Source organism: Amborella trichopoda, chromosome 3, assembly GCF_054954075.1.
Source record: "Amborella trichopoda isolate Santa Cruz 75 chromosome 3, AtrichopodaSantaCruz75HAP2 v2.0, whole genome shotgun sequence".
Taxonomy (NCBI): Eukaryota; Viridiplantae; Streptophyta; class Magnoliopsida; order Amborellales; family Amborellaceae; genus Amborella; species Amborella trichopoda.
Window position 1 is genome coordinate 50,299 of NC_142338.1, and position 24,509 is coordinate 74,807.

At 37.3% G+C, this 24,509-nt stretch overlaps 1 long non-coding RNA gene across 48 annotated transcripts in view; it reads left to right on the forward strand.

Moving 5' to 3' along the window:
• The first annotated feature begins 5,900 nt into the window (after positions 1 to 5,900).
• The window catches only part of LOC110007745 (uncharacterized), a 53,073-nt gene continuing 34,464 nt past the window's right edge, over positions 5,901 to 24,509 (forward strand). For 19 of the 48 annotated variants that reach the window (XR_016052575.1, XR_016052588.1, XR_016052574.1 and 16 more), the window contains exons 1-8: positions 5,930 to 6,328; positions 7,418 to 7,505; positions 7,632 to 7,721; positions 15,065 to 15,238; positions 15,888 to 16,002; positions 16,356 to 16,459; positions 18,179 to 18,324; positions 18,447 to 18,630. This is a non-coding gene — a long non-coding RNA (uncharacterized LOC110007745). Of the gene's footprint in view, positions 6,329 to 7,016; positions 7,090 to 7,417; positions 7,506 to 7,593; positions 7,722 to 10,781; positions 10,884 to 15,064; positions 15,239 to 15,887; positions 16,003 to 16,355; positions 16,460 to 17,615; positions 17,799 to 18,178; positions 18,325 to 18,446; positions 18,631 to 21,259; positions 21,393 to 21,555; positions 21,584 to 21,686; positions 21,742 to 21,846; positions 22,061 to 24,509 lie in introns of all 48 variants that reach the window. The other 29 variants (XR_016052620.1, XR_016052619.1, XR_016052618.1 and 26 more) reach the window with 18 other exon arrangements.

Below are 24,509 nucleotides of genomic sequence, written 5' to 3' on the forward strand. Positions count from 1 at the left end.
TTACCCCGTAAGCAATGGTTCAATCGCCTTTGTTTCTCTTATTTTTCTCTCAACTTTGTATTAATTTACTTTGAATTTGTTCTACATTTCCTCTTAATTCAACTGTCACAACTTGATTTCTTAGTTTTAAGAGAGGCATGAATTGTCATAACATTCCCAACTTCATGTCCCTTTCAATTTTCTTTTCACCAATGATTTGACCCACTTTAGAGAGAGAGATGTTGTTATAGGAGGCCATTGGTAATACTTACTATTTTTTCTCCTTTATCTTCTTCTTCTGATATTGTGCTAAATTGAAACAGAAAATGAGAATGAGAAGAGTTCTTCATATGATTCCTCATATTGGTAATACTCTATGATTTTCCTGTGTGTTTGGATTTGGATGTTTTGGTATTTTTTTAGGATATATAATGTCGAAGTTATGCTTCCAGAGCTTCTCTTGTGTTTAACTTTCTTTTCCTTTTTTTTTTTTGGTATATGTATTTTTTTAATGAAAATGCCATCTTATGGAGATTCTAGAGTTCTTATAGGGTTTAGCGAATTGAATTGTGTTTCTAAGCCTTATTTTGTGGTTTCTAGTGGAATTTTATTCCTTCTCTCCCCCGCCCCTGCCCCCGCCCCCGCCCCAAGTGAAACGCTTAGCTGTCAGATACGATTTTCGGATCTCAAATGCTTAAATTTTCAATTGATTATCTTGTTCATTTATGCTTTTAAGTGCTTATGATTAGCACTTTTTTTGTTTTGCAGGGAGGGACGCTATATCCTACAAGAGTCAGACTCAAGCTTATGGGAATTCAAAAGAGTTGAAAGGAGGAAGAAGAATCTCAAGACTTGCTACGATTTGAAACTCAAGATCTTGATGACCAAGGTGGATGCAAAAACTTTATATGCGTTTTTTTTTTCTTTCATTCCTTTATTAAAAATTTGGTTTTGGAAGATGAGTTCCTTTTGCTTGTAGTTGCCCTTTTTTTATCAAAGTTATCCTTTCGTTGCTCTCTCTCTCTCTCATCACCAGTAAGATGCCCCTAATTGCCCTTTCTCTTTCTAATCTATCTTTTGTTTGCTCTCACTCTCTCTCTCTCTGAATCTTGTATTTTGTATGCTCTCAGCCTTACTTACCGGGATCGTAATAGTCTCTTTCTCTCTCTGAATACCCAATAGGCCATAACTTGTTTTGTTTATTCTCGTATCTTTTACGCTTTGTTTCAGTCTTGCATGCCCATATACAAAATGGATACATATATTTACAAATGTCAAAGCATGGTGTTGCTCCATTCAGAGTGAGATGGAAAGGTATGGGATTCTACTAACTTTTGTTAATCTATTTGTTGAAGCGATTTATTGGTGGTGATGAATCTTTTAGATCTTTTTTTTTTTAAGAGAGAGAGCAAGCGCTCAGCTTCAATCTCCACCTCGATCTCTCTATTGAGTGTACGATGCAACATAGTTCCTCGAAGGTAGCCCACATTTATGTCTAGCTAGCCTTCCTAAACCAGAATTGTGACACTTTTTCCATTCAGAGATATGTTGCTGCTTCTCTTGTTCCCACTACACAATATGCATGTCAAACCTGTCCCCACCTGTGCCTATCTTTCGGGATTCCTTCGATTCCGTCCTGTTGCGCGTTTATACATGGAATATGTACTAAAAAGAATTTAAAATGAGAAGTAGTCACTCCAAACATAGAAAATTGAAACAAAACAATGAGCATTAACAAGAGAAATAATGTTGCTTATTAGCAGCCGCAATGTCAGGATACTAAAGGCTAGCAGGTCTATTGCACAGTAGGATAGATCGATTTTGGCATTACCAAAGAGCATTGCATTTGGCCTAAAGCCTATTGAAAAAAAATTTCCATTTTTTTTTTTTATAATAATGTTAACTATTTTTTTTTCATGGTTCAATCACAAAAAAGTACAAGCATTTTCTTTTGGAGTCCGCATAGCGTGGCTGAACATGGGGCATGTATACCCAATCTGATGGGCAACCCTCAATTGTATATAAAATTCACAAACCACTTTGACAAACTTCAGTTGCGAACCAGTAGTTTTATATAGCCAATCTTGGTCCAAACCCAAGTCATAAAAAAATTGATTTCTCACTTCAATCATACCTAGCCAGGGGTCATGAAATTGTAGTAAAGAATTGAGGATATTGTTAATTGATGGAGCTTATTATAGTGTCTTTATTGTGTTGTGGCAACCCTAAATTAGTGAGTGTTGTTATCATGGAATGAAACAACATGTTGAAGCCCTTGATAACGATCCACTTCTTGTATTTCCAGAGGGATTTTGTGAATAATGTGTACATAGGTATGTTTAAGATGGTATGTAACTATGTGCATTTGATTTCATTTTAGGTGTACATTAAGAAATAATCAACATCATATGACTCTATTTGTAGACATGAATTTTGTTTTGGTCATTTATAACCTACTTGTTAGATTTAATCATAAACTGATGAGCAATTGGTAAGATGCATAATAGATTTTATTTTAGTTGGAATTCTTATTTCCTCTTCCCAATTCTATCTTGATAACTATTGAATTTTTCATTTGGCCCATGGGATCATTGGATCTGGAGTCATTTCATTTTGATTTGTTATATGCATGATGATATTGTGCACCTCATGAGTTTGTCAGTATTTAATCTGCTCATAGAACATGGGAGTAGCTGAATGGATTAGATGAATCACAGATGCAGTTTTTAGACATGTTTTGGTGTGTGGCTCTACCACTATATCTGATTAATCTGTTGACGCTTCTGACCCGATTAATCTGTTGCTGCTTCTGACACACCAGTAGACAATCTGGTGAGGCTCACCAAGTATGTCATTTTTTGGTGACAAACATGGAGGCATTTACCTATTCACATCAGGAAATCTTTTTTATGTTAGTTTTTCTTATTTTTCTGTTACCTTAATTATGTATAGATACTTTGGTAAAAGAATAATATTTATAATTTTCAAATTCATGTTTTATTCTTTTAAGATGTTTAAGACATTAAGAACTTTTTGTGGTAATAGTACTAAACTGGAGAGTAATTTTTTGTATTTACCACCAATGATTGAGAGGAAGATAGATTTCTAACCCCTCTCGAGTGGGATCATGAGTTCCCTGGCAGGCACTCTCTGGTGCTTCCCAAGCCCGCCTCAAATCATAGACCTATCCTGCTAGATACCCAGTCCCTTCCTCGAGGGCTTAAGCCTTTTCGCTTTGAGCTGTCTTGGCTCTAAGAGCCTGGCTTCCCCTCTCCTACCTATAACCATTGGGAGTCCTTCTCCCCCCTTGTGAATGGGTGGGCCAATTTTATCTTGTAGAAAAGCTTCAAATGCTCGAAGTTTTCCTGAAATCATGGAGCTCACAGCTCCTTGGAAACTTATGATACCAAAAAAACTCCCTTTTGAGGTCTATTCAACATTGCGACTTCATTGAAGAACTTTGACATCTCTCCCCTTCTGAGCTGGATTCTCGATCCATCCACAAACATGATTACCAATGCCTCCTAAAGAAAGAAGAAATTTATTGGGCTCAGCGGGCCAAAGTCGAAATGGCTCAAGCTTGGCAACCAAATTACAATTTACTTCCACAAGATAGCCAACTGTTGAAGAAGGGAGAACTCTATTACCCACTTCAAGTTGGGGGATTGGATTGTTGACTATCCCAATCTCATTGAGGCAGCTGTTGTTGAATATTTTTCCAAGCTTTTCTCTTCCCCTTCTGGTCCTAGGCCAGTAATGGCGGACCTCTCCTTCTGTTCTATTTCTCCCTTATCTGCAGCCTCTTTGGAAAGCCCTTTTTAAGAGGACAAAGTACTCCAGGCCATTAAAGATCTCAATGGAGACCGGGTCCCCAACCCTGACAGCTTCGCCATAGGCCTCTTCGAAATCTCTTGGGATACCCTTAGGACTAATATCATGGCTTTTTTTTCTGAATTTCACTCTGGGGCCACTATCCATAGGGCGATGAATGTCACTTTCATTGCCAAGATCCGCAAGAAAGAGGGAGCAGAAGAGCTTAAAGACTTCAGACCCATTTGTCTGATTAATGCTTCCTACAAAATTCTCTTGAGGGCTTGGCTTCTCGCCTTACATGTGTCCTTGGTCAGGTGATCTTATCATCCCAAGGGACCTTTGTGAAGGAACACCAGATTCTCGATGGGGCTTTAATAGCACACGAATGCATACATTTCCTCTGTAGTGCAAAAATCCCAGGTAATAAAAAATCTTATGATCATGTGGACTGGGAAATTCTTGATGAGACTTTGTCCAAAATGCCATGTAGTGGAGATGGATCCAAGGGTGTATTTCAAAACCCTAATTTTCGGACCTTATTAATGGCACATCTAGAGGTTACTTTCATGCTTCAAGAGGGCTCTGCCAAGGGGACCCCCTTTCACCTTTACTATTTACCATAGTGGCTGAGGTGTTCAGTGCCTCACTATCTATATCAATTATATTATATATTATATAATAATTATGTTATCTCATAGTATTATATAATTTAGGTAACATAATATAATGAAATGATATATATTAATATATTATTACTTATTAAATAATATATAATTATTATTTATAAACTAATATATAATAAATAATAATATTATTTATAAAATAATATATAATAAGTAACAATACTATTTATAAAATAATATATAAATTCCTTCTTCTCCTAAGGGGAAAGGGCACTTGTCTTTCAATGAAGTACCGTATTTGATGATAAGAAACAGATATACCGTTTTATTCAATTACCGGTGGTTAGGATAAAGGGAGTAGCATTGAGAGCAAGAATGGTTTTGGCTTTAATAATTTTTTTTTTTTTCAGATGAATTGTTTTATGCCGGCCAGAGGTATAAAGCATCAATCTATCTTAAAGAGGGAGGCAAATAGGTGGTTCATTTAAAAACAATTGAAACTAACGATCTAAATATTTTTTTAATAGAATTATTATTTTTAATTTTTAAAATTTATTTATTTTTTCATATTCATGATCCCCATGTTTTCAAAAATAAATTTATTGAAGCATCCGCATTTCTACATTTGCGGGCTTAACTACATGCTAACCGCATCTATTTTTATATATTTAAATATTTTTATATTTATTTTAATTTTTATCTAGTCCTTTATTGCCTTTTTGGCTCATCTTGGCTAACTCCGTCTCGGCTATGGCTATGAAGAAAGAGGGAATAAACAGTCTAGTTGAGAGAGAAAATAAAAGGGAAAGAGATGACACATAAGCAAAGAATTGGGATATGGAAACCCTAATTAACTTTTAAAAATTTGAAGATTGTCTATTTTTGATTTTTTGACAACAATTTGTAGCCGAAATGAAAAAAAAGACCGATTAATTTTGGAAAAAAAAAATGAACTCCAAAATTTGCTTGATGTTCTAAAATTTCACTTAAATTCCACAATATCGCTATTTCAAAATTTCAATGAATTTCGTAAATTTCAAATTTCCACAAATTTCCTTGTGGAAACGTAAATTTATGTTTATGGTTTTTTTTTTTTTTTTCGTATTTTGACTATTTTATTTTTTTCACTATCTAGCTCGGCTTATATAGGCTTGGCTCGGCTTATATAGGCTTGGCTCGGCTTGGCTCAGCTTACTTCGGCTCAGCTCGGCTCTGCTTGGCTTGGATAATATCAGCTCGGCTCAGATATATTTGCTAAGCTTTTATCGGTTAATTTTGGCTGGCTAAAAGCAGTGAAAATTTAATTCAAACCAGCCGCGCCGATATAAACTGCTCTAAGCGGACCAAGCTAAGCCGAGCCGTTTTAAGCCGAGCTGAGCCAAATATAGTTGAGCCGAGCCGAGTGTAGCCGAGCCGAGCCGAGCGTTTACTGTATGAGCCAAAGGAATAAAAATTGGCAAATTTCACATGCCCGACCTCATCATCTACTGCTCTCCTCTTTCTTTACTCTCTTCTTCCCCACTCACAATCTCTCTCCATCCCCCAAAATCTCTCCATCTTCCTTCTCTTTCAATTTTCTGGACTCTTCCCCCTCTTATACTACTCTGGCAAAGTCCAACTACCCAGACTGACTTTCATTCTCACCCTATATAGATCCACACATTTTGCAAACCATCTTTCTCTCTCTTACCACAAACCATTTGTTTCTCAACAATCACCGCTCATGGAGTACTGAAGACCCTTTTTGCTGAAAGGCTGCTACATAGGGCATTAAAACTTACTTCGCAAGTTGCTCTAGTGGGAGATAGGAGGAGCTCTTTTTTGGTTATGGATGTGAAACCTGGCAAGGCCATGTCTGCTTCCTTGGAACTCCTCAATGAAGCATACGATGAATGTAGCAAGGTTTGAGCAAAGTATGTCATGACTTCTTTTTTTTTTGTGAACGATAGAGTATGCCAAGACTTTTCACCTAGGTATTTGCTTTCTCTCTCTCGAATTGCTCTCTCTCCTATTGGAGGGAGGCTTGGGGGTGAAGGAAGTTGGAATGGGTACTCTCTCCTCTCTCTATCCAAAAATTTCAGTGGGTACTGTAAATGGGACAGGCTTTTTTAATGTTTCCCTCTTTCTAAATTAACATTTCTCTCTAAACTAAATTCTGTAGCATTATTTATACTCTCCCTAAAGGAAAAAAGATTTATTGGCTACTTCTCTATTTTCGAACCTGTAATTAGCTACAGTACTCCTCTCTTCCTCTCTCTACTTCTCTTTCTCTCTCTTCTGTTTACGGTAATGTGACAAGTTTAAGATAGAGGTGGACAGTAATGTGACAAAATTTTAAGATAGAGGTGGACAGTCAAACATGCTCAGAAGTATGCATATTCAGAATAATTTATAGTTCATATATATGGAAAACTGGTAATGGCTATACTCATATTTCTAAAAATATGAATATCCAGATTTTGTTTTGTCAAACAAAGCCTTAAAGTGTTAAACGAAAAGAAAAGAATCTTGTTTCCCTTTTTTCTGCACCATTTTTATTTAAATGAGAGTTAGCAGATAGAGAAGCTCATTGTGATGGAAATGCTATGGGATATGTTACAGGGAGTGCAAACTCTATGGAAATGATAAGCCGGTAAGAATGTTGGCCATAGCCCTCCAAAAATATTTTTTGTGGGTAAGTCAGTGGGGGAGACTTAACCCTCCAATTCTATTTTTTGGACATGCACTTTCTGAGATATTATTACCAGTCGCTTTGCATTTGGTATTATATCTGATATCTGCGATTTGGAGGTGTTTGGATTGAGTTGAGGCACGAGGGAGGTTAATGGTAATCATAATCTCGGAGATTCGCATAAATGTAACCGTGATTTTCAGTTGATGTAAAGTACAAAAGAGAGAGAGAGAGGATTTTTTAGGAATATTTTTTCGTTAAAAATGGGAGGAATGTGATTGGTGAGTATTTTGATTGGTTGATTATTTAATTGGTTAAAAATGGATTTCAGGAGGGGTGTAAGCGTGAAGTAGTGGAGGGAGAGAAGCCTTGTCCAATGATGCGTCTGTCAACTAAACATTCCAACTGCGAGTGATGTGGTAATTTTTGATTTGTGTTTCTATATATTTGTTGTGAGAGAAAATGTTCTTACTTGATTTTTTTTTTCTTTTTTCTTTTATTTATCAGTATCGAGTGTTCAGCGTGAGGTGGTAATATATGTGCAGGGAACAACGCTGAATTGCTTCTATGAGATCGACCACATTAGGCTGCCTCGTAATTCCCCCATTCACCTCAAGACCATTTGTGTTGTGCAGGTATGGAAACAAACAAAACCCTATTCCCAAATATTCTCAATGACCCCTCGAGTTTTACTTTTGCCGGTCATATTAGATAGTTTCTCAGATATTTGGAATTCTAACAAATTTCTAAAGGTGTTTCTGTTTCCTCTAACCCTACCTCAGTATCACCATATCTGGTTAAGCCTACAAGTATCAGTTATAAGATAAGATATTCATAACATACTTATAAGAATTAGCCTGAATTACAACTTAGAAAGAAAGAACACGCAATGCACATATGGACTCTCTTATGTACACATAGCAAGGTTAGATGCATCCTAATCTCTCATCACCATCTTTTCTTTCTAGATAAAGTATTAGAGATAAATTTATGGGATTTTGAGAGTAAGAATGCTCCATACAACTGGGTTTGTTGCATTCCAACTAAACTCAACAAACTTATTCACGAAACAAGAGAAGTGAATCTATGAAATTTTTGCACTACAAATGAGGTTCAACAACGCCTCAACAAGGATGCACACCCTGAAGAGATGCCATGCAAAACAAAGGTCAACTCGTATTGACAACACCTATATGTCATTTCTCTTGTCTCCCCTTTTTTGAACTGTCTGGATTTGATGGTTTCATGAATTTTACATCTATTAATTCTTCGTTCTAGTTCATGGCATTGGTTCTATCAGATTTTGGCCTGCGTTAGTTCCAGGGTACAACAAGGGTACATTAAAGAACGAAACAAACATGAGAATTATATAAACTTGTGGGATCAATTTATGTATATGTAATTTGGATATGCTTTACAATGGTTTGTGACTTTTTATTGTCAAATGCCCTGTTTTTGTAATTTTTTTGTTGGATTTTTCTGGAATCTCCAACCCTAAACCATATTTTGTAATCCAATTTGTTATAGTCTTTTGAGCTTATTTGGATTCCTTACATGTTGTTTTTAGTTTTGTTTCAGGTTTAAATATTTTATTTTATTTATTAGCATTTTAAAGAAATCTTTTTTTTAAGGGGCTTTTGGGTCATGCACAGACCTAGTCCACTCAGCCTCGCACTTGGCTGAGTTACTCGGGCTGCTTCTAAGGCCCAAGCAATGTGGAATAACACTGCTTAGTATTAACCATGAATGTCTGTCACACACACAGACATGGCCATGGTGTAAATGCTCATACATGAACCCATTCATTTCTTTGACATTGGGAAATTTGGTAGTTTACTCATGAATATTATTTTTAATGGATTATTCACATAACATAGCGTAGAAGCTTGTGAACAAATGAGGCATGTGATGAGTTTTTCTTTTTTCTTTTTTTTCTTTTCTACGTACTTGCTGAACATCTATGGGGATAAAAATATTTTAAGATCCTTACTAACTTCTTTTTTTTTTTCTTATTTTTCTATTTTTTGATGGTTCGAGTGTTTGAAAAAAGCATAATCCAAGTTTGAAAGATATTCCCTTTAATGAAATGTCTGTTGTAAACCTGAGACCTGCCATGAATGATGAGGTTTGGTGCATTGGCTGAAAAATGGTGATAACAAAGATGGCAGAGGTCAAGGAGGTAGGACATGAAACCTTGTGAGATCGAGGCATTTTTCTAGAACTTGAGAAGAGCTTAGGGTAATTTGGGATCTGATTTGGTAACAGATGGAGAACCTTGCATATGTATATCATCTGTAGTCCACTTTGCCTTGTACTTGGTCGAGTTAGCCCAAGCAAAGTGTTATAACATCGCTCAGTATTAACCATGAATGTCTGTCATGCATGAAGCCATTCATTTATTTAACATTGGGAAATTGTGGCAGTTTCCTCATGAATATTATTTTTAATAGATTTTTCACATGACACAACATAGAAGCTTATGGACAAATGAGGCATGTGATGAACTTTTTTTTTTAACAAACTTGTTAAACCTCTATGGGGACGAAAATATTTTAAGATCCTTAACTAACTCTATTTTTTTTTTCTTATTTTTTTATTTTTTTGTGTCGAGTGTTTGTAAAAAGTATAAACCAATTTAGAAAGATATTTGTTATAAACCTGAGACCTGCCATGAACAATTTGGTTTGGTGCATTGGCCGAAAACTGGTGATTATAGAGATGGTAGAGGTCAAGGAGGTAGGACACGAAACCTTGTGAGATCGACGCTTTTTTTTAGCACTAGAGAAGAGCTCGAGGGACTTTGGGATCTGATTTGTTAACAAATGGAGAGCCTATGCTTGGATGGTTTTTAACCTCTGCATCTTTATGTTTTCTCACCACAATCTTCTTTATATCTATGCTGTTATAGGTTTTCCTCATTGTTTTTGTTTGTTATATGTCTTCCATTTTTTTCTATTATAATTGAATTTTTACTATGAGCACATCGTATTTTTTTTACGCTTTTATGATTCACCTGATTTGATCCTTTCTTGTCCTGGGAGAAATGCTCAACTATTTATGCTCTAAACTCTTGGACTATAGAACTGAATTTACAATTTATAAGAAAACTTTCTTCTTAGAGACTTTTTTTTTTCTCTTGACAATCCAATTTTTTCCCTCTAAACCCATTTTCTATCTCTTTTGGGTTGGATGCCTTAATTGCGTTTTTCTTTTACTCCACATATGTCCCCTCTATTTGAGGCTGCCTCCAAACCCTAGATTTATCACCCTAAGGTCGTCGGCATAGGACATTGATAGATTGGGATCGATGGATGCCTTAATTTCATTTTTCTCTATTCTTCTTTTTTCTTGTTATTTTTACCTTTGGTAGAGGTGATATTGATAGATAAAATGAAAGTAGACGTTGATGGTAATGGTAATGGTTTGACCTGGACACATGGTTTAGAGTTACTCTTTTCTTTTTTACCTATCTGACATCTTTTCCTATTAGATAAGGGCAAACTTTCTATGCTTCCCCTACAGCATAAAACTTATATACCTTCCCTTATCCAACCGTCCATCCTAAATGGACGGTTGAGATGGCCCTAATCACAGTGTCACATTACATCTCTAAGAAAATATTCGTAGCACTATTATAATTGTAGATATGGCTATGATTGCAGAAAAATGTCACATGAGAAGTTTATTTCTGGCAGGCAAGGATGAGAGATCCTAAAGATTCTTACCAGAGGCATTTCAAATGCCATAAAGTCTCCAAGAAGTTTCTTTGAAACAGACACCATAAACATATTTGATAGGTAGATGGTACCCTTGGCTTTAACTTTACCTCTAGGAGCTTTAATAAGAAAGACACGAACTCGCCAAGTTAGAATACTACTATGGAATCAAAACCCGAACAAAATTGCACTTTAGCGCTTCAAGCCTACAAGTATAATGCGAAGCTTATAATAACTCTTTCATTTTCTATTATTGTTGTTGGCGCATTGATTGCCACTAGAAGTTCAATGAGTTTGAATTTTTGTTTTTTTTAGGACATTACCATTGGTTGGTTATCCATGTAAAAAACAAATGCCACAAAAAAGCATTTGCATGCCAAAAGCCAAAATCGTATTTGAAGTATAGAAAATTGAATTTCTTGTCCACCATATTCAAGCTTTAGAAATATTCATTATCGAATATGTGACAGTACAAACTAGTGATAAACATCACAATAGGAAGAAGTCACAAGCAATCTTCATATACAACATGCTAACAAGTTTATAGTTGTTAGCTAACAATTTAACCACTTGTTCGAAAATTCCAATCAATTTCACAGAATAGTAGGAGAAGACCACTGTTCTGGTTTCTTTGTTTTACCTACTGCAACAAGTAAAAATTATACCAAGATTGCTTATCAAGTGAAAATGACAAAAACTTGATATAATATGAAGTAACTCAACTCCCCAAAATAAATGTTTCGGAAACCAGCATGATTCTGCCACATAAAATGAAGGGGAATGCATCGCCTTCATGTCACCTCTCGGCACTACCAAGCATTTCCACACTTACCTATATATCTCCAATATCTCCTCCATGCTTGCCAAGCATTTTGCACGTGCACCCATGATTTTTCATGCATTTCTCAGGGTAAAACATTTAAAGTATTCATCAGAATTTTCCACAGAATTTTCAGCACACATCTAAATGCTTTCATTTTCATAAAAGATTCCCTGCTGCTCTTTCCTACAATCACTTAGTGCATATCATCCGGATCCTCCGTAGTAATCAGAAACTCTTTTTGTCGATGGCACTCACACACAAGTGCCACAACAACTAAAAACTGTCACTGCGGTGTCATTTATGCTGCCACTCCCCATACTCTCACCTCTCACTCATTGGCGTCTAAAACTCTCACCCAAGAGGCTCATAAACATGATCAATCAACGACAAAATGTAGACCTATCTTTACAATTCTTTGACCATGCTGCGAAATATCACCCCAATTTCTTTCATAATCCTGATACTTATCATATGATCATAGAGAAATTAGCCATGGCTAGGGATTTGAATTCCATGGAAATTATACTCAAAGAGTTAAAGGATTCCAGAATTTCAGTGAAATAACATTCATAGATGTTATTCCAAACTATGGCTTTGCAAACAAGCCCAAGTTGGCCCTTCAATCCTTTTTCAGGATAAATGAGTTTGGGATAAACAACCCAGTTCTTTTAATACTCTTTTGAATGCAATGATTCAGACCAAAATGCTTGATTTGGTTAATTATATGTATTGTATAGGAATTGCAGGAAATTTGGAATATTTCCAATTGTTTTTACCTGTAATATTCTAATTAAGGCCTTGTGTTAAATGAATGATTTGAAATCAGCTTTCTAGGTTTTGAAGGAGATGCCAAGGTAGGGTTTTTTTTTCCAAATACTATAACTCTGTAAGCTGTGACTTACTTTTATGAGTGGATTTTGTGGAGTAAAAAGGATTTTTGGATGAAATGCTTGAAAAGAAGTTTATACCATGCCCAACCCCCGTGTTGCAAATTTTTTTATCTTATATGTCAAGAAGGCAAGGTTGATGAGGCTCGTATGCTATGGAAAAAAATCTTAAAGAGGAACTACACCCCGATAATGCTATTTATAGTATGCTCATCTATTGGCTTTGTAAAGGTGGTAAACTTAAAGCGGCGAGGAAGCTTTTGATGAGTTTGAGAATGGGTTTTATCCAAGTACATTGACATATAATAGAATGGGGAGTTGTAAGAGGCAGGGTGATTATGGGATGATATGCTCGGCAAAGCATGTGTTACTAAGGTTTTTCACTTACAATAGGTTGATCAAAGGGTTTTCTAACACTAGAAGGGCAGTGAAGGTTTTAGCATATTTGGAGAAAATCCTACACAAAGGGTGTGAAGCCAATAAGTCCACTAATGCCCAACATAGTGTGCTCCCATGATGGGGTTAGACTGTTTAGGACCATAGAGGTTGGTATGTGGTCTAGTATTGTGTTCCCGAATGTGTCTTTTATGAGGACATTCATTTTTAGTAACATGCTCGGTGACCAAGTCTATTTCTCTCACCCTTCAAGAATTGTACTTTTCTAGTCAGAGTTGAACTTGGGTCTTAGAGTTAATCTCATATTTTTCAGGCAAGGCACCCATCATATTTTCAGCGATGTAGTCCCTAATCAAATTGCCCTCCATGAAGCTTGATTTGCACTTTCATCATCCAAATGAAAATTCAATTGTTAACTAACTATAAATGCAACTGAAGTTAAATAAACATTTAGGGAAGGCCCGAATGTGTAGAGTGTTTAGTAGGCTTTGCAAGAAGTAAGTGATTCTCAAGCTATATGTTAACAAGGGGCATATTTTAGTCCACCTAAGCCTCCCAATATCCATGATATTTTTACACATGAACCCTAACTTTGCTTTCTCTCTACAGGTTTCATATTTGTCACAATCTTGCAACTCCTTGTTGTTCACCATCATTACTGTCGAAATAAACAAAGAACCGGAGAAAAGACATATAAATCGTTATCAAGAATAATGTAAACACCAACATTCAAAATAAATAATAGGCTACAAGACTTGGATGAGCGTCCAAGGTTCTGGGCTCATGTAGACACTAAGAATGTGACACACATGTCTAACACTATAGAAACTAAGATACTTTAATCGCTTAAAATCCCACCTCCCGACCCGTTGAATATATATATGAATGTGTTGTATCTAGAAGGAGCTAAGTTGCGTTTCTGACATGTATATTGGTGTATGACACTGACACTCGTACCCATATCCTTGTAACATAGATGATGGAGCTTTCTTATTTCTGAAAGCAAATGGAAGCGCACCTTGATATTTTTCAAGAAACAGTAATATTTGTTGAGGGAAAGTAATTTATTTGGAAGAAAGCATAGACCTATCTTGGGCATCTTACAAATGGTTTTGTGAAGATCTCATTGCTTAAAGTAAGAACTATAGCTGCTTCATGAAACAGAGAGAAGCAACACCCTTGCAGTGATGTTCTTCAGAATCCACAGTTAACATGTTAGTCAAGTGCCATTATTTGAATTATGCAAAACAAGATAGAAAATCTAGGGGTGTAGCAATGCTAGTATTAGTTATCTTGCTCTAACAGGAAATTGTGGCTGCTGTATTTCAAAAACCATGCAACAACTAGTTTTCAAATGAGGAACTATGCTCTTACAGGATATTTAGCTGTTTCAAACCTCCTAAAAAAGCAGGGCACCTAGTCATTTTTTGAAACTACAAGTGGCAACCAAGAGTTTTTCGATAATATAATGCAGCAAATTGGAAATTTAGACTCATTTTCACGAAGAAAGAGTAATAAATTACCATATTTTTACAAGTAAGTTCTGATCAGTTGCTTCTGAGAAATCAAATTGGCGGTCTGCATCTACTGCCCAGCTGGTGAACCATGTAGTTGTATGGAAACCTTCTTTGGATATCCCCATATTGTATAGAAATCCTACACTTTGAAGAAGGTTCTTCCAAAAACTGGTCATGATTCTTATTTGATGGTCACTAATTTTCTTTGAAAGCAAGTGGGCACAGCTAGCCGCTGGACGAAGATTGACTCCCAAAACAGATATCCTTTTTCTTATATATTCCAGCCAATTGCCAAAAAGAATGGGGTTCCTAAATGAAATATCTTCACAAAATAATGCAAGAAATAAATGAATCTTTTTTTAAAAAAAAAATAATAAAAAGAAGAAGGAGAAACCAGCCATGAAATGAAGCAATTCATTCCTACAGGGAACTTAAAATTCTGGTTCATTTCACTTGAACTATGAACTATGCATATTTCATATTAACTGTGAACTGTGCACAATAAATTATGTATAATTTAATAGTGCTCTAAATGAACATTCAGATATTTCCGTATTACATGTCCATGCATATACTTATGTGAGCAATGATCCTATGATTTCATAGAATGCTAATTCTCTATCTGTGTATCTTTCATAGGATATATACAGATACAAGAACCAGATTGTAAAGGATCAAAGGTATTTGTATACTAAAGAATAGGGGATTACTCATGTAAGATTTCCATTGGCAAAGATGATGACAACATGCTGCAAAGGCAGGCTGCAATTGTCTCCTGGTCCATTATGTTGCTTAGTGTGGCAGCACGTTAAGGTAAAGTCTGCAAGCACAATTTTAACATGAAATAAAGAATGCAGTGAATTACCGAAGCCAGTAATGCTGACAAAGTTATCTTCACATGCATTCCCTAGTTAATTATTGGGTGACAAATTGAATTTGCCAACCTGTGGCAGGACCACATAAAAGTTTCTCAATTGCAAGGGAAGAAACACCCCCTAAAGTCTACACATTATTCAAGTCCAAATCATCAACTGCAATAGTTAAGTTAGACATTAGATGCGCAAGGGGGATGTAAATTGACAGTATTCAATAAATACATCTATACATGCAATGTTAAATATTGTCTGCTTATCATGTTAAATGTGTTAGAAAACCAAATGAGCTCCCATTGAAGATAGTCTTCATTAGTTTAATAGTGATTATGTATGGAACTCAAGGCCCCTGCAAGGTCCCCTGAGCACTGGGCCCTCTAGCACTATTACAACACAATTGTTTAATGAACTTTCACCATGCAAGAGCAATTTGAGGGTGGACCAATGCAACCCATGGGAAAAGCATTCTGCCATTACTGACCTGGTTATAGTATAAAAACTCGACAATCCTCTTAACTTGATGGTGAAGCATTTCAACAGATTGCTATGAAAGGAAGGGTCCATAGCTAATGGATTATGGATGATTGCAGTACTTCATGAACCCACCTCTTGAAAGGGAGCCATGCCTCAGCACTTGGAGCTCACTGCAAAATAAATTCTTTCACCTTTGTATATGATATTCCATCATTCCACTGAGACAATCAGGTATGTTGTCTTTTGATGAGTTCTTTTGTGCTTTGAATGGATACAAGTTGTATGGCATACTGCCTAAACTTTTCAAGATGAATATTATGGTTTCTACTGTTCCAAGATGAGTTGAATCTGTAGGCTGAGGGAAACCATTATATTCTGCCTAAACGTATTTACTTTGCCTTAAGCTTTCAATCATTTTCCTAGTGGCAGCTGACCAAGGTTGTCATGTCTCGGATGCAAAAAAAATTCTCTTTAGGCATGTTGTTTGATCCGAGGTTTAGAATGGAACTGTCCAATGATGAAATCCAAGACCTGATAATCCTGCTTTAACCCGTAAATCCAAATTTCCTTCCTCACCATGGCAGGGACATGATGGTGTAGGAGCCAGCTAAATCAGGGTTCTTTTTGGCGGAACATCTTTCTATGAGCAGCTTTGGCCAAGTGATCTTCCCCTGCCATTGCCAGCGAGGTATGGCTCTCCCCAGTCCGGCCCAAAACCTAGCTTCTAGATTGCTTATTGATTAGCAAAAAGGCTCTCATGGTGGACCACATCCAGCGTGGGGGAATACACTTCACTGACATATACAAATGTATCATGTGCAAAACAAAACTAGGAATCAATTGGGCTAGTAGGATTTCTATTTGCGCCTGGAGACTAAACTAGTGTTTGAATATTTTTGAGCCCACTAAATCTCTTGAGGTGTCTTCCCAACACGTTTGGCATGAAGCCAATGCTATCATGGATAGCCTCACCAAAGAGGGGGCTTCCCAAATAAATCTTGTAACCTTGGTCTAGTGGGCAGTCCTTTTTGTTTCTTTTTTGTACAATTTTGTCTCTGTTCTTTATTAATTAACTGTATAAGAGGTCTGGTTTTACACTTGTTATAAGTAATCCGAAAGAGTAAATAAAGTAAAAAAGAAGTATTTGCTTTCCTTGTGAAACGTGCATAATATCTATAGTTGACTTTATCATTTGCCTGTTGTTCATGAAAATGGGAATGGATTTTGAAATAGTATTAATTTCTGGAAGTAAACCTTAGGTTTTGTAAAGAAATATTGATTTTACTTTTGGGAATAATCACAGAAAAAAAAAAAGCAAAGCAGAGCCTCGAACATAGTTTGGAAGTAAAAAGATGCATTTTATCTGTTAGCAAAATGGCTAGAACTCCTTGAATATTTTGAGACCCTCATTTCTAGTAGACAAGCATTAAAATAATCAGTTTGTGTATTTTCTTTATCGGTGGATGGAGGCCAGAATCTATGCAATGATTATCTACGTGGCCAGTAATTTCCAAGATGCTTTTTTTTTTTTCTCAAAGCAGCTTTTCCTAGATATATTTGACACTCAAGTTATCCTTGATTCCGTTGTAAGTATCTATACTACCAAGACTCTTGTAGCTACTTTGTTAGCTGTCCAACTTCATATACCTCCTTATGAAGAGTATTTTCGTTCACTACATTTTTGATATACCACAACATTTGTGTTGTTTTCTTGTCTTTCAAATTATCTTTATTTGAAAATGATATTCTTTATGAGCATTGTATGCTACAAACATGTCATGCTCATATTTTGCCTCTTTTTTTTCTGCTACCTTAATCAAAGTCCTTTTATGGTGTATCTGCAGTGTTCTATTTAGTACCCTTTCTTGGCTATTTTCAAGGGAGAGAAAAGGGAAAAGGATAAATGAATGAAGAATTATTTAGAGATGTACTAGTTGGAGAGTACTACATGCACTGGTCCAGTGAAAGCAACCGCCAAAATAGGAAGGATAAACAAAATTACATACGCCGCACTTGTGTTTCCTATGGTTTATACCTGCTCTTTTTTTTTGCCTTGTAATTGTAGGTGTGATATTTTATGTTATTAAGCATTGTTAAATTAGGAGAGCTGCATATTCTTTTCTTTTTTATTCTATTTTTGTTAAAAATAATTGTAGATGTCATGGTGAAGACTCTCTTTCTCTCTCTCTCTCTCTCTCTCTCTCTCTCTCTCTCTCATGGTTTAGGCCTCTGAGCATTTGGCCATCTGCTATAGTACTCATTTTGAAAGTCTTTTATGTTGTGAAATACACATTTGCTAACTTGCAAAAAAAATGCAATCTGTATATGGTATCTAAACTTTTCTATTTTCTCTTCATTAATGGACGTTCATGTCCTAAAAAATCTGATCTCATACTGTAATGTGTAGACATGTGAGATGGATTGCTTGAGCAATGTAGCTGCAATGCGTGATATAGTTTTTCAAGTGGATTTCCTGGCTCGAATGCTCCTATTCCACCTGGTGCTAGCTTTGGTTATCATCCTAGAGGTTGGGGCAAGCCTCCTGTTGATGAAGTAAGTTTCCTATGGTTCTTGCATTCAAGCTATCGTAGTCTTTATAATATTTTGTATGGATTCTTCTTCTGTGCGCTTGTTTATTCTTTTGTGACCGCTTCTGTGAAATTTTTATTCTGTAGTTCAGACGCCCACTATATGGTGACGTTTTTGGTGTCCAACAACAAGAACAACCTAATTATGAGGTATAGATATGCATATGGGAAAGCTTTCTATGTAACCCCACCCACATATGGAGAGATTTTAGGGAAAGGGAGAAGTGACAGGTGCAATACATTTGCCGGTTAGGAACTAAAGTCGAGTGCGGTAAGTTAAAAATTTTGATTTACATTGGTCATCTTTTGGGAGCTTTAATTTGAATCAAAATTATCCTTTGGATTTTATACATATCGAATTTAATTGTCTTGAATTGATGGTATGAGGATAGAGGTGCACATGCATTTCCAAGTTAATTAGTATCTAAGAAAAATATATTGTGTATTTATTTTTTGTCAAAACTCCCCTAATAGTAACACTCATCAAAATGAAAAAGGCCTTGCAACAGACGAATGCACAAATTAAAGAGGCTTAGTACATAGTACTTGCTTTTAAAATTGGCTTGGATTTATTGTCTTTTCATTTTTTCTGGTTGACGATTAGTTGTTTTTTCTTTTGTTCGTGACTAAGTAGATGATTTTCATGCATTTCAACTAGCATGGATTTATGCCTTTTCATTTTTCCTAGTTGAAGATCAATTCTGCTTTCCTTTGTTTGTGACTAAGTAGATGATTTTCATTCATTTCAATTTCATTTCTACCAGCGTCGACAATAAAATCCGCTCTTCTTGGGGATAATGTACAACCAACTATTAAAATTATTGGATATTTATCACATTGGATTGATTGAGAGGGTTCTGCTATGAACTTTAATTATATGGGGGATACTATTTTCATAAGGAAAACTGACATTGTATCTCAATTTAATGAAAGGGTGGCCCATGATTATTATCTTTTTTGGGTTATCTATGGTATTTATTATTTTGCATGAGAATTTGGTTAAATGAATGGGAACTTGCAAAATGGGAACTAGGTTTCACGCATGCTAATTTAATTTTATGAGGAATAGGGTATAAGGGTGTATTTTGGTCAATATCAAGGGTCCACAAGTGGGTTTAAATGTACTGTACAAACGCAGTTATTGATGTACTAGAGATGGCCCCTACTTTGTGTAGAGGTGCAGCCCTACTTCGAGTAGTGATGTGGTTCAGGCTAGAAAGGCCCTTGTTCCTTTCCCTTTATTGATGGTGATGTAGGATGCTTTTCTCTTGTTGATCGACCGGCATGATCGACGGGTTGTTTTTGTTGAATCGGTCTCGGATCTGTCCTTTCTGGGTGTTGGTTTTGCACCACTGTGCATTAAAATTGGGGCTTTGCAATCAGCCGACGAGCACGTAAACTGTTATGAGAACAACTCAAGGACATGGTCGTTGTATGTTTGATGGAGTAATTGTGATATGCTCGATTCAGCAACTTGAACATGCTAGAATTGCCTAATTTCAGCCATTTACACTGGTTGAAATTGCCTCAGTTCAGCGGCAAGTTTCTAAGCGCAATGATAATTTGATGAAATAAAGGTTTCTCTATGGTCTGTCTATTTAAGACCACAAAAAAAATTATGCTCGCACAACGAGATTACCTCTCCTTTGATTATGAGGTGAATTATAAATGCAATTGGATACAAATCCACCTTTGTCATGAACGACCAAAAATCATTCAGAGCGGGTTGGCTTCACCTCATCCACCAGATCCTCAAATCTCCTTTGATTTGACCTTTTTTACATCCCTCGTACACCACTTGCTCAATTCTCATTAGATCATTTTATTCCCTCACATATAACTTGGTAGATCCCCATTGAGCAATTCAGTGCTGTATCCTATGATGATGTACCGTTTGGCCGGCAATTAGGTGTATATCTCCACTGTACAGTAGAAGTGCCAGTCAGACTTACTGCATCGAAAGCACTATCCAATGCCCATATTTTGGAACTTTTGCCGCCTATAAATGATTGCATTGCCGAGATTGAAGGATATCTGATCCCTTTTGAGGTACTGGATTAGACTTCTGTTTGCTTCCATGCCCCAACTTTACTTCATACTGGCATCCTTTGACAAAGCTCTGTCTCTGACTTATGTTGTGCACTGTTTTTTAGTGAGAGAAAGAGAAGTGCATTTGTAAATAGTTAGAGAGATGAAGGTTTGCATTCTTTCAGTGAGAGAGAGAGAACATAAAGAGATTGTGACAGAAATACAAATAGAAGAAGGAACAAGTGGAAAAGGAAAAGGTGCAGTGGTTCTCTCTCTCTCTCTCTAAGTGATCATCAATCAAGAGGATAAGGGGCATATCTGTGCAAAGTTTGAATGTGCATCTGTGTAACTTTGATAAGGCCACTGTTTAATTTCTAGAGAATCATCGATGCACTTCAATTTTCGGCTTTTCTGCTGCCTGACTTATGTCCTTACTCATGCTGCTCGATGTAGCCACCCTTCAGCTTACTGTTATCTCCCAAATAAGAAAATAAAATTGAAAATCTGTCTCTAGGTATCTTTGTGGAGGCAGAGGGAGACCAACTGGTCTTCGAGATGATGATTTTTGGCTCAGGGCAGCTCTTGACCCATGTCATTCGCTTTTGTATTTTTGTGTTCTCTGATCCTTTTTATTTATAGAAATTTTGTTGTCTATCAAAAAAGGTACAAAGTATTTTGATGCAGCACCTTAACGTGGTTGAAAGGCTTGTATTATGATAGCGTTAGTTCAATTGCGCATTTGAATCATGTGTTTGTTTTCCCCACAGCATGTACATGTTCTTGAAATATGTTATATATATATATATATATATATATATATATATATATATATATATATATATATATATTCATCCATGTGATGGTGCTGTTAGGATGGGTGGGTGTCTTGCTTAAATGTTTAGAGTTAAAAGCATTGGGAGCGGAAGACGATGTTGATAGCAGAGTTATTGCGCTGGATAACCGAACCTCTCCACATCATGCAGCCATTGAAAAGGCAGAGCTCTGGTAACCACCATTGCCATTTTCCTCTGGATATCTGTCCATCATTGGATGCTGTTTTTTTTTTTTTAAAATATCAAAGCAGTTGAGAATTTGATTGAGAGAGGAAAGGAGAAGCGAACTAGACGAGTTGTTGCGCTGGATAACTGAACCTCTCCACTTCATGCAGCCATTGAAAAGGCTCAAGCAGTGCTCAGGTAACCACCACCGCCATTTTCTCTGGATATCTATCCATCTTTGGATACTCTTCTTTTCTTTTCTTTTAATATCAAAGCAATACTATGATTGAGCTACTCGCAGGCCGGAATTTGATGCGAGATAGGAAAGGAGAAGTGAACTAGAGTTTCTTGAGAAGGTAAGAACTTGTTTGTTGTTGTCTCACTTCACCATTCTCCTTGATACATTTAATGCGGTTGCAATCCCATTTAATAAAGAAGAATTTCCATTCTGGTGGTTGTAGGGAGGCAATCCCTCTTCTTCCTATTCCTCAAAATCTTCTTCACCGGCCTTTGTGGACTCTAGCTTTGCAAACGCAATCGACCAAGCCCAAGGCACTCCTCATGAGATCCTTTAAGTGATGGGCTTCCTGTTCAACGGCCTACATGAAGCCCTTGAAGCTTTCATCAATGCTGATAGCGAATCGAGATGCCAGTATAAGTCGAATAATGTCAAAGGTAAGGCTCCCGCCACCAATTTAAGAGCATCCCGAGAGCTATCGAACTCTCTTTCAAAGTAAGGTATGAGAAAGGGGAACCCTCAGCTAAGGTCCTCCCCCCTCCCTCAGCTCCTCAGCATTCTCGCCGCTCGACCATGAGTGCCATTCGCCCCTTACCTTTGCTATGAAGATCTTTATTTGGAATATAAGGGTTTGGACCACCCAGGAAAACAACAAATATTCGTCAATTTGTTTCACAGTATTCTCCCTTTCTTCTTAGTTTGGTGGAAACCAAGTTTCCTTCCCCCACTCTCCTAAATTCGAAATATTTGGGGTTTTCCCCTAGCAGTGGTTAGCTCTGGATGGTCCCATCTCAACACGCCTTAGTTGCCTCTCACATTGGCAAGTTCTCTATCATAGTGACCCTAGCTAGGATCATTGATTTCCTCCATTAGAAATGCATTGTGGTCTATGGACCACAAGAAGACAACGAGAAATTGGCTGTTTTGAGAGAGTTACAATATTTGATGACCCTCCCTTTTTCTTAGTGATGCGTAGGAGGTGATTTTAAAATCACCAGATGGTCTCACAAACGTAATTCCCACGACAAAACTACCCCTTCAATGGTAGTTCTCTGATTTCTTAGCTCATAGACATCCTGTTGGAAGGAGCGGAGTTCAGTTGGTCTAGTCATTCGGCTAATCCAAGCCTCTCAAAATTAGATAGATTTCTAACCCCTATCGAGTGGGATCATGAGTTCCCTGGCACCCACTCTCTGGTGCTTCCCAATCCTACCTCAAATCATAGACCTATCCTGCTGGATACCTAGTCCCTTCCTCGAGGGCCTAAGCCTTTTCGCTTTGAGCTGTCTTGGCTCTAAGAGTCCGGCTTCCCCTCTCCTGTCTGTAACCATTGGGAGTCCTTCTCCCCGCTCGTGAATGGGTGGGCCTGTTTTATCTTGTAGAAAAAGCTTCAAATGCTCAAAGTTTTCCTGAAATCATGGAGTTCACAGCTCCCTGGAAACTTATGATACCCAAACGACTCCCTTTTGAGGTCTATTCAACACTGAGACTTCATTGAAGAACTTAGAACTCTCTCCCCGTCTGAGTTGGATTCTCGATACATCCACAAACATGATTACCAATGCCTCCTAAAGAAATAAGAAATTTATTGGGCTCAGCGGACCAATGTCAAATGGCTCAAGCTTGGCAACCAAAATATAGCTTACTTCCACAAGATAGCCAACTGTTGAAGAAGGGATAACTCTATTACCCACTTCAAGGTGTGGGACCGGAATGTTGACCATCCCAATCTCAGGCAGCGGCTGTCGAATATTTTTTCAAGCTTTTCTCTTCCCGTTCTGGTCCTAGGCCAGTACTGACGGGCCTCTCCTTCTCTTCTATTTCTCCCGAATCTGCAGCCTATTTGGAAAGCCCTTTTTAAGAGGACAAAGTACTCCAGGCCATTAAAGATCTCAATGGAGACCGGGTCCCCCAGCCCTGATAGCTTCCCCATAGCCCTCTTCGAAGTCTTTTGGGATACCTTAGGACTGATATCATGGCTTTCTTTTCTGAATTTCACTCTCGAGCCACTATCCATAAGGTGATGAATGCCACTTTCATTGCCAAGATCCCCAAGAAAGAGGGAGCAGAAGAGCTTAAAACTTCAGACCCATTAGTTTGATTAATACTTCCTACAAAATTCTCTTAAGGGCCTGGCTTCCGCCTTAAATGTGTCCTTGGTCAGGTGATCGTATCATCCCAAGGGACGTTTGTGAAGGAATGACAGATTCTTGATGGGGCTCTAATAGCACACGAATGCATACATCCCCGCTATAGGGCAAAAATCTCAGGCTTGGTAATCAAAAGTCTTATGATCATGTGGACTGGGAAATTATTGATGAGACTTTGACCAGAATGCCATTTGGCTCTCTATGGTGGACATGGATCCAAGGGTGTATTTCAAAACCCCAATTTTTCCAATTTTTGGACCTTATTAATGGCACATCTAAGGGTTACTTTCATGCTTCGAGCAAGCTCCACCAAGGGGACCCCCCTTTCACCCTAATATTTACCATAGTGGCTGAGGTGTTCAGTGCCTCACTATCTCGTGTGTATAGCGTGGGACGCATTTCGGGTTTCCAAGTGGCTAGGTTGGGTCTCGCGATATTCTACCACCAATATGGCAATGATACCCTCCTCTTTTGCGATGCATTTTTAAAAAAAGTTAGTTGTTTGTTGCTCTTCCTCCAATACTTCCAGTTGGCTATGGGCCTTAGGGTGAACGTAGAAAAAACTAAGATGACAAGAATCTGCCTTGACCAAGTCAGAGTCAAATGCTTCACTGACTCATGGGGATGTGCTGTAGAGCCAATGCCCGCATCCTATCTTAGCCTTCCATTTTGCATTGGCCTTCCTCGAATCCAGTTATGGAGCTTGGTTATAGACAAAGTCGAGTGGCACCTGGCT